Source organism: Crinia signifera, chromosome 9 (genome assembly GCF_055691185.1).
Source record: "Crinia signifera chromosome 9, ASM5569118v1, whole genome shotgun sequence".
In the NCBI taxonomy this organism is placed as follows: Eukaryota; Metazoa; Chordata; class Amphibia; order Anura; family Myobatrachidae; genus Crinia; species Crinia signifera.
In genome coordinates this window covers 122961539-122979038 of record NC_139225.1, presented here as the reverse complement: position 1 = coordinate 122979038, position 17500 = coordinate 122961539, and the positions used below count along the sequence as shown (strand labels likewise).

The following is a 17500-nucleotide window of genomic DNA, read 5'->3' as shown; positions in this document are numbered from 1 at the left end:
GGAGGCCGTGCTGGTTTCCAGAAGGGAGTAAAGTGTTGAGATTAGGCCGCGGAGGAGGTTCGCTTCCAACATATGTATTCATAAGAAGTTAGGGGTCTAGATATAAGAGTTGGGGTGGTTTTAGAATGAAAGTGCCGGATTTGTAGGAAGCGGAAAAAGTCCATGTTCGGGATTGCTGTACCCTCTCTTATTGCGGCAAACTGCGGGAAACTAGCATCGACTGAGATGTCGTTAAGGTAGTAGATATTGTATTTTAGCCAACTGGAGAGGGAAGAGCGGCTCATGCCTGGAGGAAAGGCTGGGTTATGGAATAGCGGAAATAGAGGAGAGGGGAGCGGAGCCAAATTGTATGTTTTGTTAACCTTGTCCCAAACCGATAAGGCTCTGGAGACCACCGGGTGGGATGCAGCTGTGTGAGGGCGCTTGTTTTTTGGTAGCCATTGCAGGGAAGACATAGTGGACAATCCCAAATCGTCCGCTTCTATTTTTACCCAAACTTTCTGTGTGCCCCATGGGTTGCACCATTGGACATTCTGGGACAGCCGTGAGGCATAATAGTATCTCCGGAAGTCCGGGATGCCTAGACCTCCTTGATGGGAGGGTCGTTGTAAAAGTTTTAGCCTTATTCGGGGGCGTTTCTTGTCCCAAATGAACTGAGTGGTTTGGTATTGTAGTGATTTGAATACATAAAGGGGGATATATATTGGCAAGGTTTGGAATAAGTATAGGAGGCGCGGGAGGACACTCATTTTAACTGAGTTAATCCTACCAATCCAAGAGATGTAGTAGGAGGACCATGTGGATAGATCTGTTTTAATTATCTCTAAAAGAAGCGGATAGTTGGCCTGAAAAAGTTGGTGATAGTGTTGAGTCAGGTATATGCCGAGGTACTTGATTTTCTTTCTGTTCCAGTTACATGGAAGCTGTTTCATTAGCTCGGATTTGGAGGGTCCGGGTATGTGAAAATCAAGGACCTCCGTCTTTTCTACGTTAATTTTGTAGCCAGAGTGTTGTGAGTATTGCTGTATTTCAGAGAGTAGGGGAGGGATTGAGCTGATCGGGTTTGCGAGGGTCAGAAGTACATCATCGGCATATAACGCAATTTTATGTTCCGATGGACCGGTTTTTATGCCCTGAATAGTGGGGTTGTTGCGAATCCTTGCCGCCAGGGGTTCCATAATGAGGGCAAAGATAAGCGGGGATAAGGGGCATCCCTGACGTGTACCATTCGCTATTTTGAAGTAGTCTGACATGACTCCGTTGACAGAGACCCGAGCGGACGGTGTGCGGTAGAGTGCCTTGGTGCCTTCCAGAAAAGCCCCCGAGAAGCCCATCTTTTCTAAAACTGCAAAGGCAAAGGGCCAGGAAATACGGTCAAATGCCTTTTCCGCGTCCAAGGCTAGGACCAAGGCGGGGTTTTTCTGCTTTTGAATGACGTGGATAAGGTCTATTGCTCGTCTCGTGTTGTCCGACGCCTGGTTACCAGGAATAAAACCGACCTGGTCTGGATGAACCAGGAGTGGGAGCAAAGAAGCAAGCCTGGCGGCTAAGACCTTCGCGTATATTTTTAAATCTACATTCAAAAGCGAAATTGGTCTATAGTTTGCACACCCGGTCGGGTCCCTGTCAGGTTTTGGGATCACCACTATGTCCGCCTGGGTGGCCTCTGGGGAAAAAGAGGCACCCTCAAGGATGTCGTTAAACAACACCACCAGATGGGGGGCTAGTTCCAGTGCGAAGCGCTTATAGTATTGGGCCGTAAAGCCGTCGGGACCTGGGGCAGCAGAGGAGCGCATTGAGCGTATCGCCGATACTACCTCCTCCACCGTTATCTTTGCGTTCAAGAAGGAAAGATGAGCATCTGAAAGTGTGGGTAGGGGAGTGTTGGCTAAGTAGGTAGACAGATTATCTATATCAAGTGTGGATGTGGGGGAGGGCTCACCCAGATTGTACAGAGCTTCATAAAATGCTCGAAACTCCTCCGCTATTTCTTTAGGGTTATAGGTGTGTGATCCCCTTATTGAGGAGTATATTTTATCAATAGTTCTCGACGATTGTTGGCGCCGAAGCTTGTTGGATCGAGTCTATCTTATCCGCTTTGTCATAGAACCGTTGTTGAAGTCTTTTAAGGATATTGGCTGCTCTATGGGACAGGAGTGTATTCAGCTGACCTCTGATCGAGTCTATCTGGGAGAGTAGGGCAGGTGTGGGCGTGATTTTGTGTTGATCTATTAGCGATGTTAATTGAGTTTCTAGGGTGTGTATCTGTGCCTTCATCTTTTTCCGGATAGAGGAAACCTTGGAGATTATCAGGCCCCTGATAGTGGCCTTATGGGCTTCCCAAATGGTGGTGGGGCAAAGGTCAGGGGAGGAGTTTTCTTTGAAGTAGTGAGTAATAGCAAGTTTAACTTCTGCTAACGAGGATGGATGTTCTAGTAGGGAGTCGTCTAACCGCCATCTATAGGTCCTCGGGGGGCATTCGTAAAGATCAATGAATATGTAAATACCTGCGTGATCTGTCCAGGAAAACGGCGTTATGCCTGCCTCTTTAACTCTAGGGATCAAAGGGGAAGAGATGTGGATCATGTCTATCCTAGAGTAGTGTTGATGGGGGGCCGAATAGTGAGTGTAATCTTTAGAGTGCGGGTGTTTTAATCGCCAGGAGTCACTCAGTCCATTATGCTTTAAGGCTGCAGTAAGGGTGCGGGAAGCTCTGGGAATAGTCGACGTTGAGGTGTGTGGGGGAGGGGAGGATCTATCTAGCAAAGGGTCGATAATAGTGTTGAAGTCTCCTCCGATAATTATGTGGCCTTGTGCCATTCTACCTAGGCGTTTAAAGAACGTGTCAAAGAATTGAGATTGGTCTTGGTTGGGAGCGTATAAAGAAACCAGGGTCACAGTAAGTGAACGGATGGTTCCGATTACCAAGATAAACCTCCCGTCAGGGTCGGCAAATGTTTTAATTGGGACAAAAGGCACACCCCTACGAATCAGGATAGCCACTCCTCTTTTTTTGCAGTCCGCCGATGCAAAATTTTTTTGAGAGAACGAAGGACCCTTGAGTTGGGAGTGACTGCCAGAGAAATGTGTCTCTTGCAAGAACACGATGGATGCGTTTTCTCTTTTGCAGGCTCCCAGTAGGATCGTTCGTTTTTTGGGCGAGTTCAGGCCGTTAACATTTATGGACAATACCTTGAGGGCCATCGTATGGTATGTCACAACAAGTTATTTTAAAAATCAAATTACAAGTGTGGGTAGACTGAGGGAGAAAGGGGGACCTCCCTGCGGGGGAGGAGGGAAGGGGGGAGGGAGGAGGGGGAGCGCCACCGGAAAGACACCAGAGAAGAAAAAAAGGTAAGTGGTAGATGAGAGGAAAGAGCCCAAAAGGGCTAGTACCCTGAGGAGGAGGGTCCCATGTGGGGACCGCTACAAGGAAACAAATTATTACATATAATCTAAACATTTGTGTAAGGGAATTTGGGGGGGATAAAGAAGCATAGTACTGGCGTGTCGGAGACCGCCAGGACCGAATGCATCCCAGGTTATAGGGGTCCGTAGGGACTAACTAAGCTAGCATACTATAAATCTCTACACATTGAATTATTAACTCTACACTTTAAACTAAACAGAATTAACATTACCACAGAGGTGTATCTCACCCATAGAGGGTCGGAACTGTAAGCACACATGTGGAGCTTACTATTTATGATTCCATTTTGGTAGTGATGCGAGAGTTCAGTTGGGCTCGCCGTTTTCCACTCGGTGATGAGAAACCCTTGTCCATTCTGGAGGTGGGGGGGAGTGTCGCTGTGGTCTTGGGGTGGAGGGACTCTCATCGGCTTCTGTTGAGGGAGACGGAAGAAGGTCCAGTTTTGCCAGGAGATCTTGACCTTGAGTCAGAGTCTTGATGTTATGCAGAGAGTCGTTTGCCGACACTTGTAGCATGAAGGGGAAACCCCACCTGTAGCGGATTTTGTGTTGGCGAAGGATTTTAGTGACCGGCTGCAATTCACGTTGTTTTTGAATGGTCGAGGGGGCTAGGTCTTGATATATTTGTAGTTGCATGTCTCGGAATTTGGTAGATGGAGAGTCTCTAGTGGTTGCGAGAATCTTATCTTTTGTTTGATAATAGTGGAAACGGACTATAATGTCTCTTGGGGGTTGTGAAGCCGGGGGTTTCGGGCGAAGGGCTCTGTGGGCTCTATCCAAAAGGCAATCCTCGTCTGTTAGCGATGGAGCTATTTGTTGGAAGAATTCTTTCAGGAACGTTGGTAGAGAGGAGCTGGAAACGGTTTCTGCTACGTTGCGGATGCGCAGGTTATTACGCCGATAGCGATTTTCTTGGTCTTCTTGTCTTTCTTTAAGCGTCTCTATCTCTTCATGCAGTCTGGAGAGTTCCTTATCCAGACGGGATTGAGAGCGGCATAAATCGTCAGTTTTAGATTCTAAATCGTCAGTTCTGGTGCCCAAAGCTGTCAAGTCGGACCTGAACTCCGAGACTGCCTTGGCGAGCTCTTGTTTGAAGGCACTTTGTACCCCTTCCAATAGCCCGGACATCACTGCTTGAATCTGGGGGTCTATAGCTGTGTCTGACGTTCCAGGGTGGGAGGGAGAATCTGAGAGCTGCATGTTGCCTGAAGCGCTCTTGGATTTGGAGCCAAAGAAATTTCCTGTTGGCTGGGGGGTTTTCTTGTTTCTCTGGGACATAATGAACAAAGCCGTTTGGGGCCGAAATCAGCAACCAGGGTGTAGACGTGATATTTGTGGAGTGGAAATGGCGGAGGTGATCAGTAGGGAGGGATAGCTTCGGTCCTAGCGAGTCCTAGAATTTACTCAGCCAGACATGTTGGGTATTGTGACCTCTACAGAGGGAGATGAGTTATATTGAATGTGGAGAGTCTCACTCTTCTTTCAGCTCAGGGACCTGCCCTTGAGCTGATTTTCCGTCTCCAGCTGTGCCAGGTATTGCAGGTAGGCGGTGTGTCACGGTTATCTGAGGAGATGATTTTAGGAGGATATGTGGGGAAAGCTGAGCGGGAGCACAGGCTGGAAGCGTCTTTTCTCTTCACTACGGCTTGGCCTCGCTCCCTGGGGCTAATATCTTTTCAATACGGAGCAGCTCAGTGAGTCTTCTGGGTGTTCACACAGGCTGATCTCTTTTGGGTGCTATCCGTGTAGAAGGGGGTGACTCTGCTGATGGAGGGATTGCACCCCACGGTCAAGAGGGGGCTGGCAAGCCTTCTGCTGCTGCTGTATGTGAGAGGACAATAGGTGGCCAATGATGTTGGTAGCGGGCCAGAGCTTTGGGGTCAGAGTGGCTGAGCAGATTGATTTAAATGGGAGGGTGGGCAGCTGCCTTGGCTGTTATATTGTTGTCAGGCTGAGGCTCCCAGTCAAGAAATGGGGAAGGGAAACTGAGCTGGGTAGACAGCAGATATAATGGCTGGTAGCACCAGCAGTGCTGTAATTTAGGCTGGTTGAGCAGGGGCCCCTCGCTTGGTGCTCACTGTCTAGCGGGGTTCAGTGTATAAGGGCTGCTTTTAGGGTCCTATCTGGCTTTACCCCAGTGTGGGATATGTCCGCCCAGGTCCCCTAGGCTTGCCCCGCTTTGGTGAGGCTGTTCTGACTAGTGGCTATGGCGGCCTGCTGAGTTGTGCTGCTGTTATGAGGGGCAGGTCTGCAGGAGGAGGGAGAGCCCCCAGGTATTCCGAGCCGGGTACTCACAATTAGTTCTGATCCCTGTAGGGGGTCCTGCTGGTGCTGCGGCGGGTGTGGGGATAGCCGCTTGTCTCTCTCACACTCAGTTCCCGGCGGCGTCTGGCGTCTCACCCTGTGACGAGCGGTGAGCGCTCACTGCACCCCCGGCGTGCGGTAATGGAAGGCTTGTGTGGGGAAGGGTCCTCGGTCCCCCGGCTGCAGCGCCCAATCTCTGTGTCTCCTGTTGCAGGTGCGCGGTACGCAGTGGATTCCTCTTCCTCCCGAAATCGAGGCCCCGGCGCCGGCCGTCTGACCAGGCCGCAACCTGCGAGAGTGCTTACAAGCACTCCCCGGCTCTGCAGCAGCGGTCTACGGCACCCGGAGCACAGCGGGGGTAAGGTGAGGTGGGATGGGAGGGTGAGAGAGGGGTATTAGGTCTGGTTAGAGGGTATTTTGGGCTGGTTGGAGCAGGAGCTGATCTCCTGCACGTCTTCACTGTCTGTCCGCCAAGCCCCGCCCCCTATCAGTATTTTTTTTATTAAAAGAAAGAATCATAATCCAAAATGGCATGCCAGACTCAAGAATCCGTTCTTCCTGTAAAAAGGCTTTCTGGTCTCTGTAAAGAGGCTTGGGTTCAAATCCCACTTCTGACAATAGCAACTACATTCAACTGCCAATTAGTCTTATAATACGTATGACTGATACCGATAAATGCAGTTAGTAGTTCTTTGTGTTTTATTTGTTCTTGTTTTCGACATAGATATCTTGATCACATTTATTTCAAAGCAAAGTGCAGCTTAATAAATTAAAGAAATGTAATCAGTAGAAACTGTGGAAGATCAGAGGAATAAAGTTATCCCATCAACACACCAACCCCAACCTTTCATTATTTTTTTATTAAAAGAAAGAATCATAATCCAAAATGGCATACATTTTCAGTCACGCTCATGTACTTGTCAGGATGGCTGAGCGGTCTAAGGCGCCAGACTCAAGAATCCGTTCTTCCTGTTAAAGGGCTTTCTGGTCTCTGTAAAGAGGCGTGGGTTCAAATCCCACTTCTGACAAAGCATTTTATTGTTTCAATAGCAACTACATTCAAATTTCGATTAGTCTTATAATACGTATGATTGATACAGATAAATGCACTTTCAGTATTTTTTTTATTAAAAGAAAGAATCATAATCCAAAATGGCATACATTTTCAGTCATGTTCATGTACTTGTCAGGATGGCCGAGCGGTCTAAGGCGCCAGACTCAAGAATCCATTCTTCCTGTTAAAGGGCTTTCTGGTCTCTGTAAAGAGGCGTGGGTTCAAATCCCACTTCTGACAAAGCATTTTATTGTTTCAATAGCAACTACATTCAAATTTCGATTAGTCTTATAATACGTATGATTGATACAGATAAATGCACTTTCAGTAGTTTTTTTATTAAAAGAAAGAATCATAATCCACAATGGCTAACATTTTCAGAAGTGGGTTTGTACTTGTCAGGATGGCCGAGCGGTCTAAGGCGCCAGACTCAAGAATCCGTTCTTCCTGTTAAAGGGCTTTCTGGTCTCTGTAAAGAGGCGTGGGTTCAAATCCCACTTCTGACAAAGCATTTTATTGTTTCAATAGCAACTACATTCAAATTTCGATTAGTCTTATAATACGTATGATTGATACCGATAAATGCACTTTCAGTAGTTTTTTTATTAAAAGAAAGAATCATAATCCACAATGGCTAACATTTTCAGAAGTGGGTTTGTACTTGTCAGGATGGCCGAGCGGTCTAAGGCGCCAGACTCAAGAACCCGTTCTTCCTGTTAAAGGGCTTTCTGGTCTCTGTAAAGAGGCGTGGGTTCAAATCCCACTTCTGACAAAGCTTTTTATTGTTTCAATAGCAACTATATTCAAATTTCGATTAGTCTTATAATACGTATGATTGATACCGATAAATGCACTTTCAGTGTTTTTTTTTTATTAAAAGAAGGAATCATAATCCAAAATGGCATACATTTTCAGTGATGTTCATGTACTTGTCAGGATGGCCGAGCGGTCTAAGGTGCCAGACTCAAGAATCCGTTCTTCCTGTAAAAGGGCTTTCTGGTCTTTGTATAGAGGCATGGGTTCAAATCCCAGTTCTGACAAAGCTTTTTATTGTTTCAATAGCAACTACATCCAACTGCCAATTAGTACGTATGACTGATACCGATAAATGCAGTTAGTAGTTCTTTGTGTTTTATTTGTTCTTGTTTTCGACATAGATATCTTGATCACATTTATTTCAAAGCAACGTGCCACCTAATAAATTAAATAAATGTATTCAGTAGAAACTGTGGAAGATCAGAGGAATAAAGTTATCCCATCAACACTAACCCCAACCTTTCATTATTTTTTTATTAAAAGAAAGAATCATAATCCAAAATGGCAAACATTTTCAGTCACGCTCATGTACTTGTCAGGATGGCCGAGCGGTCTAAGTTGCCAGACACAAGAATCCATTCTTCCTGTTAAAGGGCTTTCTGGTCTCTTCAAAGAGGCGTGGGTTCAAATCCCACTTCTGACAAAGCTTTTTATTGTTTCAATAGCAACTACATTCAACTGCCAATCAGTCTTATAATACGTATGACTGATACCGATAAATGCACTTAGTAGATCTTTGTGTTTTATTTGTTCTTGCTTTTGACATAGATATCTTAATCACATTTATTTCAAAGGAACGTGCCACATAATAAATTAAAGAAATGTATTCAGTAGAAACTGTGGAAAATCAGAGGAATAAAGTTATCCCATCAACACACCAACCCCAACCTTTCATTATTTTTTTTTATTAAAAGAAAGAATCATAATCCAAAATGGCATACATTTTTAGTCATGTTCATGTACTTGTCAGGATGTCCGAGCAGTCTAAGGCGCCAGACTCAAGAAACTGTTCTTCCTGTAAAATGGCTTTCTGGTCTCTGTAAAGAGGCATGGGTTCAAATCCCACTTCTGACAAAGCATTTTATTGTTTCAATAGCAACTACATTCAAATTTCGATTAGTCTTATAATATGTATGATTGATACCGATAAATGCACTTTCAGTGTTTTTTTTATTAAAAGAAAGAATCATAATCCAAAATGGAATACATTTTCAGCCATGACCATGCACTTGTCAGGATGGCCGAGCGGTCTAAGGCGCCAGACTCAAGAATCCGTTCTTCCTGTTAAAGGGCTTTCTGGTCTCTGTAAAGAGGCGTGGGTTCAAATCCCACTTCTGACAAAGCATTTTATTGTTTCAATAGCAACTACATTCAAATTTCGATTAGTCTTATAATACGTACGATTGATACCGATAAATGCACTTTCAGTAGTTTTTTTATTAAAAGAAAGAATCATAATCCACAATGGCTAACATTTTCAGAAGCGGGTTTGTACTTGTCAGGATGGCCGAGCGGTCTAAGGCGCCAGACTCAAGAATCCGTTCTTCCTGTTAAAGGGCTTTCTGGTCTCTGTAAAGAGGCGTGGGTTCAAATCCCACTTCTGACAAAGCTTTTTATTGTTTCAATAGCAACTATATTCAAATTTCGATTAGTCTTATAATACGTATGATTGATACCGATAAATGCACTTTCAGTATTTTTTTTATTAAAAGAAAGAATCATAATCCAAAATGGCATACATTTTCAGTCATGTTCATGTACTTGTCAGGATGGCCGAGCGGTCTAAGGCGCCAGCCTCAAGAATCCGTTCTTCCTGTTAAAGGGCTTTCTGGTCTCTGTAAAGAGGTGTGAGTTCAAATCCCACTTCTGACAAAGCTTTTTATTGTTTCAATAGCAACTATATTCAAATTTCGATTAGTCTTATAATACTTATGATTGATACCGATAAATGCACTTTCAGTGTTTTTTTATTAAAAGAAAGAATCATAATTCAAAATGGCATACATTTTCAGTGATGTTCATGTACTTGTCAGGATGGCCGAGCGGTCTAAGGCGCCAGACTGTAAAAGGGCTTGCTGGTCTTTGTATAGAGGCATGGGTTCAAATCCCAGTTCTGACAAAGCTTTTTATTGTTTCAATAGCAACTACATCCAACTGCCAATTAGTACGTATGACTGATGAAGATAAATGCAGTTAGTAGTTCTTTGTGTTTTATTTGTTCTTGTTTTCGACATAGATATCTTGATCACATTTATTTCAAAGCAACGTGCCACCTAATAAATTAAAGAAATGTATTCAGTAGAAACTGTGGAAGATCAGAGGAATAAAGTTATCCCATCAACACACTAACCCCAATCTTTCATTATTTTTTTATTAAAAAAAAGAATCATAATCCAAAATGGCCAACATTTTCAGTCACACTCATGTACTTGTCATGATGGCTGAGCGGTCTAAGGCGCCAGACACAAGAATCCGTTCTTCCTGTTAAAGGGCTTTCTGGTCTCTGTGAAGAGGCGTGGGTTCAAATCCCACTTCTGACAAAGCTTTTCATTGATTCAATAGCAACTACATTCAACTGCCAATTAGTCTTATAATACGTATGACTGATACCGATAAATGCACTTAGTAGATCTTTGTGTTTTATTTGTTCTTGCTTTCGACATAGATATCTTGATCACATTTATTTCAAAGGAACATGCCACATAATAAATTAAAGAAATGTATTCAGTAGAAACTGTGGAAGATCAGAGGAATAAAGTTATCCCATCAACACACCAACCCCAACCTTTCATTATTTTTTTTATTAAAAGAAAGAATCATAATCCAAAATGGCATACATTTTTAGTCATGTTCAAGTACTTGTCAGGATGTCCGAGCAGTCTAAGGCGCCAGACTCAAGAAATTGTTCTTCCTGTAAAATGGCTTTCTGGTCTCTGTAAAGAGGCGTGGGTTCAAATCCCACTTCTGACAAAGCATTTTATTGTTTCAATAGCAACTACATTCAAATTTCGATTAGTCTTATAATACGTATGATTGATACCGATAAATGCACTTTCAGTAGTTTTTTTATTAAAAGAAAGAATCATAATCCACAATTGCTAACATTTTCAGAAGTGGGTTTGTACTTGTCAGGATGGCCGAGCGATCTAAGGCGCCAGACTCAAGAATCCGTTCTTCCTGTTAAAGGGCTTTCTGGTCTCTGTAAAGAGGCGTGGGTTCAAATCCCACTTCTGACAAAGCTTTTTATTGTTTCAATAGCAACTATATTCAAATTTCGATTAGTCTTATAATACGTATGATTGATACCGATAAATGCACTTTCAGTATTTTTTTTATTAAAAGAAAGAATCATAATCCAAAATGGCATACATTTTCAGTCATTTACATGAACTTGTCAGGATGGCCGAGCGGTCTAAGGTGCCAGACTCAAGAATCCGTTCTGCCTGTTAAAGGGCTTTCTGGTCTCTGTAAAGAGGTGTGAGTTCAAATCCCACTTTTGACAAAGCTTTTTATGGTTTCAATAGCAACTATATTCAAATTTCGATTAGTCTTATAATACGTATGATTGATACCGATAAATGCACTTTCAGTGTTTTTTTTATTAAAAGAAAGAATCATAATCCAAAATGGCATACATTTTCAGTGATGTTCATGTACTTGTCAGGATGGCCGAGCGGTCTAAGGCGCCAGACTCAAGAATCCGTTCTTCCTGGAAAAGGGCTTTCTGGTCTTTGTATAGAGGCATGGGTTCAAATCCCAGTTCTGACAATGCTTTTTATTGTTTCAATAGCAACTAAAGCCAATTAGTACGTATGACTGATACCGATAAATGCAGTTAGTAGTTCTTTGTGTTTTATTTGTTCTTGCTTTCGACATAGATATCTTGATCACATTTATTTCAAAGGAACGTGCCACATAATAAATTAAAGAAATGTATTCAGTAGAAACTGTGGAAGATCAGAGGAATAAAGTTATCCCATCAACACACCAACCCCAACCTTTCATTATTTTTTTTATTAAAAGAATCATAATCCAAAATGGCATACATTTTTAGTCTTGTTCATGTACTTGTCAGGATGTCCGAGCGGTCTAAGGCGCCAGACTCAAGAAACTGTTCTTCCTGTAAAATGGCTTTCTGGTCTCTGTAAAGAGGCGTGGGTTCAAATCCCAGTTCTGACAAAGCTTTTTATTGTTTCAATAGCAACTACATTCAACTGCCAATTAGTCTTATAATACGTATGACTGATACCGATAAATGCAGTTAGTAGTTCTTTGTGTTTTATTTGTTCTTGTTTTCGACATAGATATCTTGATCACATTTATTTCAAAGCAACGTGCCACCTAATAAATTAAAGAAATGTATTCAGTAGAAACTGTGGAAGATCAGAGGAATAAAGTTATCCCATCAATACACTAACCCCAACCTTTCATTATTTTTTTATTAAAAGAAAGAATCATAATCCAAAATGGCACACATTTTCAGTCAAGCTCATGTACTTGTCAGGATGGCCGAGCGGTCTAAGGCGCCAGACACAAGAATCCGTTCTTCCTGTTAAAGGGCTTTCTGGTCTCTGTAATGAGGCGTGGGTTCAAATCCCACTTCTGACAAAGCTTTTTATTGTTTCAATAGCAACTACATTCAACTGCCAATTAGTCTTATAATATGTATGACTGATACCGATAAATGCAGTTAGTAGTTCTTTGTGTTTTATTTGTTCTTGTTTTCGACATAGATATCTTCATCACATTTATTTTAAAGCAACATGCAGCTTAATAAATTAAAGAAATGTAATCAGTAGAAACTGTGGAAGATCAGAGGAATAAAGTTATCCCATCAACACACTAACCCCAACCTTTCATTATTTTTTTATTAAAAGAAAGAATCATAATCCAAGCCGAGCGGTCTAAGGCGCCAGACTCAAGAATCCGTTCTTCCTGTTAAAGGGCTTTCTGGTCTCTGTAAAGAGGCGTGGGTTCAAATCCCACTTCTGACAAAGCTTTTTATTGTTTCAATAGCAACTACATTCAAATTTCGATTAGTCTTATAATACGTATGACTGATACCGATAAATGCAGTTAGTAGTTCTTTGTGTTTTATTTGTTCTTGTTTTCGACATAGATATCTTGATCACATTTATTTCAAAGCAACATGCCACCGAATAACTTAAAGAAATGTATTCAGTAGAAACTGTGGAAGATCAGAGAAATAAAGTTATCCCATCAACACACCAACTCCAACCTTTCAGTATTTTTTTTATTAAAAGAAAGAATCATAATCCAAAATGGCATACATTTTCAGTGATGTTCATGTACTTGTCAGGATGTCCGAGTGATCTAAGGTGCCAGACTCAAGAATCCGTTCTTCCTGTGAAAGGGCTTTCTGGTCTCTGTAAAGAGTTGTGGGTTCAAATCCCACTTCTGACAAAACTTTTTATTGTTTCAATAGCAACTACATTCAACTGCCAATTAGTCTTATAATACGTATGACTGATACCGATAAAGGAGGTTAGTAGTTCTTTGTGTTTTATGTGTTCTTGTTTTCGACATAGATATCTTGATCACATTTATTTCAAAGCAACATGCAGCTTAATAAATTAAAGAAATGTAATCAGTAGAAACTGTGGAAGATCAGAGGAATAAACACAACATCAACACACCAGTCCCAACCTTTCAGTATTTTTTATTAAAAGAAAGAATCATAGTGGCTAACATTTTCAGATGTGGGCTTATATTTGTCAGGATGGCCGAGCGGTCGAAGGCACCAGACTCAAGAATCCGTTCTTCCTGTGAAAGGGCTTTATGGTCTATGTAAAGAGGCGTCTGTTCAAATCTCACTTCTGACAAAGCTTTTTATTGTTTCAATAGCAACTACATTCAAATTTCGATTAGTCTTATAATACGTATGATTGATACCGATAAATGCACTTTCAGTATTTTTTTATTAAAAGAAAGAATCATAATCCAAAATGGCATACATTTTCAGCTATGTCCATGTACTTGTCAGGATGGCCGAGCAGTCTAAGGCGCCAGACTCAAGAATCCGTTCTTCCTGTTAAAGGGCTTTCTGGTCGCTGTAAACAGGCGTGGGTTCAAATGAAAATGTTAGCCACTTCTGACAAAGCTTTTTATTGTTTCAATAGCAACTACATTCAAATTTTGATTAGTCTTATAATACGTACGATTGATACCGATAAATGCACTTTCATTATTTTTTTATTAAAAGAAAGAATCATAATCCAAAATGGCATACCTTTTCAGTCACGCTCATGTACTTGTCAGGATGGCCGAGCGGTCTAAGGCGCCAGACTCAAGAATCCGTTCTTCCTGTTAAAGGGCTTTCTGGTCTCTGTAAAGAGGCGTGGGTTCAAATCCCACTTCTGACAAAGCTTTTTATTGTTTCAATAGCAACTACATTCAACTGCCAATTAGTCTTATAATACGTATGACTGATACCGATAAATGCAGTTAGTAGTTCTTTGTGTTTTATTTGTACTTGTTTTCGACATAGATATCTTGATCACATTTATTTCAAAGCAACATGCAGCTAAATAAATTAAAGAAATGTAATCAGTAGAAACTGTGGAAGATCAGAGGAATAAAGTTATCCCATCAACACACTAACCCCAACCTTTCATTATTTTTTTATTAAAGAAAGAATCATAGTCCAAAATGGCATACATTTTCAGTCACGTTCTTGTACTTGTCAGGATGGCCGAGCGGTCTAAGGCCCCAGACTCAAGAATCCGTTCTTCCTGTTAAAGGGCTTTCTGGTCTCTGTGAAGAGGCGTGGGTTCAAATCCCACTTCTGACAAAGCTTTTTATTGTTTCAATAGCAACTACATTCAACTGCCAATTAGTCTTATAATATGTATGACTGATACCGATAAAGGAGGTTAGTAGTTCTTTGTGTTTTATTTGTTCTTGTTTTCGACATAGATATCTTGATCACATTTATTTCAAAGAAACATGCAGCTTAATAAATTAAAGAAATGTAATCAGTAGAAACTGTGGAAGATCAGAGGAATAAACACAACATCAACACACCAACCCCAACCTTTCAGTATTTTTTTTATTAAAAGAAAGATGCATAAAAGTTACAATCATTAACCCTACGACCAAATTGAGAAAAATATTTTTTGTATGCACACAGTGATGTTTAGAGCCATAAGATAACATAACACTTAATACGTCAACTACCCATAGATGCATAAAATGGACAACTTGTACACACTTGACCACGAATGGACTCGAACCCTCAATCTTCTGATCCGAAGTCAGACGCTTTATCCATTAGGCCACGCGGTCAACTGTTCCCTTTACTGCAGCCTTATGTCCAAGCTGTGATGTTTGCTGTGTAATGTAAAGACCTAAGATAATAAAACATGTGATATATCATTAATCCATAGATGCATTAAAGTTACAATCATTAACCATACGAACAAATTGAGAAAAAAACATTTTTATATGCACATAATGATGTTTAGAGACTCAAGATAACAAAAAATTTCATACATTAACTACCCATATATGCATAAGAGGGATAAACTGTACACACATTTGACCACAAAGGTACTTGAACACTCAATCTTCTGATCTCAGAGTAAGACGCCTTATCCTCTAAGCCAAGTGGCCAGCTCATTGCTAAATTTTAGTCCATGGAAGGTTTGGTATGAGTTATACAAATGTAAAAAAATATTTACATTCTTTGCAAGAAAGTTTGGTATAAAATGTATTATGGATAACTAACCAAGATGCAAAATACAATCTTATTGATTCATTTTCTGAGAAAGTCATATTGTTTTTTCAGCAATGCCCACATCAAGTTCTTAAATAAAATTGAACTCTTCTGAGAAATAGAAATACTTTGCGTCGGACAACACATGTTAATGTATTCCAAATTTGCTAAAAGAAAAGGAATTAGCTCCACCTCTAAATCTTTTAAAATGTGTTTGTCACTCACCACTACACATCTGCATTTTTTATTTGAGAAGAAACATTTGTAAAAACAAGCACTTGGGTGACAAACTAAGATCCAATAAATCATTTTAATTATTGATTTTGAGAGAAGTCAAATTGTTCAGGAAAGATCACCTCCAAAACTTAAAATGTTTAGAACACAAAATCGGGAAATAATTTTTTATGTGCAGGCTGCGATTTTTAGAGACCTAACATGACATGTGATACATCAACTACCCATAGATATATAAAATGGACAACTTGTACACACTCGACCACGAAGGGACTTAAACCCTCAATCTTCTGATCCGAAGTCAGACACCTTATCCATTAGGACACGCGGTCAACTGCTCACTTACCTGCATGCCTATGTCCAAGCTGTTGTGATTGCTGTGTATTGTGGAGACCTAAGATAACCTAACATGTGATATGGCATTAATCCATAGATGCATAAACGTTACAATCATTAACCCTACATCTAAATTGAGAAAAATATTTTTTGTATGCACACAGTGATGTTTAGAGCCATAAGATAACATAACACTTAATACGTCAACTACCCATAAATGCATAAAATGGACAGCTTGTACACACTTGACCACGAAAGGACTCGAACCCTCAATCTTCTGATCCGAAGTCAGACGCTTTATCCATTAGGCCACGCAGTCAACTGTTCCCTTTACTACAGCCTTATGTCCAAGCTGTGATGTTTGCTGTGTAATGTAAAGACCTAAGATAATAAAACATGTGATATATCATTAATCCATAGATGCATACAAGTTACAATCATTAACCATACGAACAAATTGAGAAAAACATTTTTATATGCACATAATGATGTTTAGAGACTCAAGATAACAAAAAATTTCATACATTAACTACCCATATATGCATAAGAGGGATAAACTGTACACACATTTGACCACGAAGGTACTTGAACACTCAAACTTCTGATCTCAAAGTAAGACGCCTTATCCTCAAAGCCAAGTGGCCAGCTCATTGCAAAATTTTAGTCCATGGAAGGTTTGGTATGAGTTATACAAATGTAAAAAAATATTTACATTCTTTGCAAGAAAGTTTGGTATAAAATGTATTATGGATAACTAACCAAGATGCAAAATATAATCTTATTGATTCATTTTCTGAGAAAGTCATATTGTTTTTTCAGCAATGCCCACATCAAGTTCTTAAATAAAATTGAACTCTTCTGAGAAATAGAAATACTTTGATTCGGACAACACATGTTAATGTATTCCAAATTTCCTAAAAGGAATTAGCTCCACCTCTAAATCTTTTAAAATGTGTTTGTCACTCACCACTACACATCTGCATTTTTTATTTGAGAAGAAACATTTGTAAAAACAAGCACTTGGGTGACAAACTAAGATCCAATAAATCATTTTAATTATTGATTTTGAGAGAAAGTCAAATTGTTCAGGAAAGATCACCTACAAAACTTAAAATGTTTAGAACACAAAATCGGGAAATTATTTTTTATGTGCAGGCTGCGATTTTTAGAGACCAAACATGACATGTGATACATCAACTACCCATAGATACATAAAACGGACAACTTGTACACACTCGACCACGAAGGGACTCGAACCCTCAATCTTCTGATCCGAAGTCAGACACCTTATCCATTAGGCCACGCGGTCAACTGTTCACTTTACTGCAGCCCTATGTCCAAGCTGTGATGTTTGCTGTGTAATGTAAAGACCTAAGATAATAAAACATGTGATATATCATTAATCCATAGATGCATAAAAGTTACAATCATTAACCATACGAACAAATTGAGAAAAACATTTTTATATGCACATAATGATGTTTAGAGACTCAAGATAACAAAAAATTTCATACATTAACTACCCATATATGCATAAGAGGGATAAACTGTACACATTTGACCACGAAAGTACTTGAACACTCAAACTTCTG

The 17500-nt window shown here is 40.6% G+C and overlaps 16 non-coding genes across 16 annotated transcripts; 14 read left to right on the top strand and 2 right to left on the bottom strand.

Moving 5' to 3' along the window:
* The first annotated feature begins 6652 nt into the window (after nucleotides 1-6652).
* TRNAL-CAA (transfer RNA leucine (anticodon CAA)) lies at nucleotides 6653-6761 on the top strand. The gene is made up of 2 exons: nucleotides 6653-6690; nucleotides 6716-6761. It is a non-coding gene; the product is annotated as a tRNA-Leu (tRNA).
* Nucleotides 6762-6918: 157 nt separating this feature from the next.
* TRNAL-CAA (transfer RNA leucine (anticodon CAA)) lies at nucleotides 6919-7027 on the top strand. Its single transcript has 2 exons — nucleotides 6919-6956; nucleotides 6982-7027. It is a non-coding gene; the product is annotated as a tRNA-Leu (tRNA).
* Nucleotides 7028-7184: 157 nt separating this feature from the next.
* Nucleotides 7185-7293, top strand: TRNAL-CAA (transfer RNA leucine (anticodon CAA)). Its single transcript has 2 exons — nucleotides 7185-7222; nucleotides 7248-7293. It is a non-coding gene; the product is annotated as a tRNA-Leu (tRNA).
* Nucleotides 7294-7450: 157 nt separating this feature from the next.
* On the top strand, nucleotides 7451-7559 carry TRNAL-CAA (transfer RNA leucine (anticodon CAA)). The gene is made up of 2 exons: nucleotides 7451-7488; nucleotides 7514-7559. It is a non-coding gene; the product is annotated as a tRNA-Leu (tRNA).
* A 159-nt stretch (nucleotides 7560-7718) lies between these two features.
* On the top strand, nucleotides 7719-7827 carry TRNAL-CAA (transfer RNA leucine (anticodon CAA)). Its single transcript has 2 exons — nucleotides 7719-7756; nucleotides 7782-7827. It is a non-coding gene; the product is annotated as a tRNA-Leu (tRNA).
* A 1007-nt stretch (nucleotides 7828-8834) lies between these two features.
* On the top strand, nucleotides 8835-8943 carry TRNAL-CAA (transfer RNA leucine (anticodon CAA)). Its single transcript has 2 exons — nucleotides 8835-8872; nucleotides 8898-8943. It is a non-coding gene; the product is annotated as a tRNA-Leu (tRNA).
* Nucleotides 8944-9100: 157 nt separating this feature from the next.
* TRNAL-CAA (transfer RNA leucine (anticodon CAA)) lies at nucleotides 9101-9209 on the top strand. Its single transcript has 2 exons — nucleotides 9101-9138; nucleotides 9164-9209. It is a non-coding gene; the product is annotated as a tRNA-Leu (tRNA).
* A 1255-nt stretch (nucleotides 9210-10464) lies between these two features.
* On the top strand, nucleotides 10465-10573 carry TRNAL-CAA (transfer RNA leucine (anticodon CAA)). The gene is made up of 2 exons: nucleotides 10465-10502; nucleotides 10528-10573. It is a non-coding gene; the product is annotated as a tRNA-Leu (tRNA).
* Nucleotides 10574-10730: 157 nt separating this feature from the next.
* Nucleotides 10731-10839, top strand: TRNAL-CAA (transfer RNA leucine (anticodon CAA)). Its single transcript has 2 exons — nucleotides 10731-10768; nucleotides 10794-10839. It is a non-coding gene; the product is annotated as a tRNA-Leu (tRNA).
* Nucleotides 10840-10996: 157 nt separating this feature from the next.
* Nucleotides 10997-11105, top strand: TRNAL-CAA (transfer RNA leucine (anticodon CAA)). Its single transcript has 2 exons — nucleotides 10997-11034; nucleotides 11060-11105. It is a non-coding gene; the product is annotated as a tRNA-Leu (tRNA).
* Nucleotides 11106-11262: 157 nt separating this feature from the next.
* TRNAL-CAA (transfer RNA leucine (anticodon CAA)) lies at nucleotides 11263-11371 on the top strand. The gene is made up of 2 exons: nucleotides 11263-11300; nucleotides 11326-11371. It is a non-coding gene; the product is annotated as a tRNA-Leu (tRNA).
* A 731-nt stretch (nucleotides 11372-12102) lies between these two features.
* TRNAL-CAA (transfer RNA leucine (anticodon CAA)) lies at nucleotides 12103-12211 on the top strand. Its single transcript has 2 exons — nucleotides 12103-12140; nucleotides 12166-12211. It is a non-coding gene; the product is annotated as a tRNA-Leu (tRNA).
* A 1666-nt stretch (nucleotides 12212-13877) lies between these two features.
* On the top strand, nucleotides 13878-13986 carry TRNAL-CAA (transfer RNA leucine (anticodon CAA)). Its single transcript has 2 exons — nucleotides 13878-13915; nucleotides 13941-13986. It is a non-coding gene; the product is annotated as a tRNA-Leu (tRNA).
* A 319-nt stretch (nucleotides 13987-14305) lies between these two features.
* TRNAL-CAA (transfer RNA leucine (anticodon CAA)) lies at nucleotides 14306-14414 on the top strand. The gene is made up of 2 exons: nucleotides 14306-14343; nucleotides 14369-14414. It is a non-coding gene; the product is annotated as a tRNA-Leu (tRNA).
* A 1740-nt stretch (nucleotides 14415-16154) lies between these two features.
* TRNAR-UCG (transfer RNA arginine (anticodon UCG)) lies at nucleotides 16155-16227 on the bottom strand. Its single transcript has one exon. It is a non-coding gene; the product is annotated as a tRNA-Arg (tRNA).
* A 917-nt stretch (nucleotides 16228-17144) lies between these two features.
* TRNAR-UCG (transfer RNA arginine (anticodon UCG)) lies at nucleotides 17145-17217 on the bottom strand. The gene has a single exon. It is a non-coding gene; the product is annotated as a tRNA-Arg (tRNA).
* Nucleotides 17218-17500: the final 283 nt, after the last annotated feature.